This window comes from Meles meles, chromosome 9 (assembly GCF_922984935.1).
Source record: "Meles meles chromosome 9, mMelMel3.1 paternal haplotype, whole genome shotgun sequence".
In the NCBI taxonomy this organism is placed as follows: Eukaryota; Metazoa; Chordata; class Mammalia; order Carnivora; family Mustelidae; genus Meles; species Meles meles.
Window position 1 is genome coordinate 89,157,718 of NC_060074.1, and position 1,069 is coordinate 89,158,786.

Consider the following 1,069-nt stretch of genomic DNA (forward strand, 5'->3'; position numbering starts at 1 on the left):
AAATTCATTCTTTGCTCAATATTTACTTTTATAATCACAGAGTCTGTAACCCCTCAGCACAGAAATGTGGTTTTAAATATATATATGTCATCTCATTACTTTCTCATTATTATTATTATTTTTTAAAGATTTTATTTATTTGTCAGAGAAGAGACAGCAAGAGAGGGAAAACAAGCAGTGGGAGTAGAAGAGGGAGAAGCAGGCTTCCTGCAGAGCAGGAAACCTGATGTGGGGCTAGATTCCAGAACCCCAGGATCATGACCTAAGCCAAAGGCAGAGGCTTAAGACTAAGCCACCCAGGCGCCCCTTATTTATTATTTTGGTTAAAGGACAGTTGACATAATGTTACATTAGTTTCAGGTGTACAACACCGTAAATGTGACAAGTCAAAAAATATTAAATGCTTCACAAATTTGCATGTCATCTTTGCGTAGGGTCCATGCTAATCTCTGTATCATTCCAATTTTAAAATATGTACTGCCAAACTGAGCACTACTTTCTAATTATTTACTATAAATGTGGTGACGAATTATCTACATCAAAAGTACTCTAAGAGGGCGCCTGTGTGGCTCAGTGGATTAAGCCGCTGCCTTCGGCTCAGGTCATGATCTCAGGGTCCTGGGATCGAGCCCCGCATCAGGCTCTCTGCTCCGCGGGGAGCCTGCTTCCTCCTCTCTCTCTGCCTGCCTCTCTGCCTACTTGTGATCTCTCTCTCTCTGTCAAATAAATAAATAAAATCTTAAAAAAAAAAAAAAAGTACTCTAAGAAAGGAGAACAGGTTATTTGTGTTGAAAGACCCTGAAATAATAAAGACATAAAATGATGTGCCACACTGAACTGCACAATCAAAATGGGAAATAATAGTAGAAAAGGAAACAGGAGAAGAGAGGACAGGGCTAGGAGAATTATCAGGAAATATGTATTTTCTGAGGCTTTGGCACCAGAATTTTATTATTACTTTATAAGCTAGTTTCATCATTATAGCAAAGATTTTCTGAAAAACCTCACTGCTTTTTTAGAAAAGCATTTAAAATACTTAAATGATAGGTATTTCATTGGTTAATGTCAG

General features: G+C 37.8%; 1 non-coding gene across 1 annotated transcript; it reads right to left on the reverse strand.

Annotated features, from left to right (window-relative positions):
* Nucleotides 1–389: 389 nt before the first annotated feature.
* LOC123951240 lies at nt 390–493 on the reverse strand. Its single transcript, XR_006820390.1, has one exon. It is a non-coding gene; the product is annotated as a U6 spliceosomal RNA (small nuclear RNA).
* Nucleotides 494–1,069: the final 576 nt, after the last annotated feature.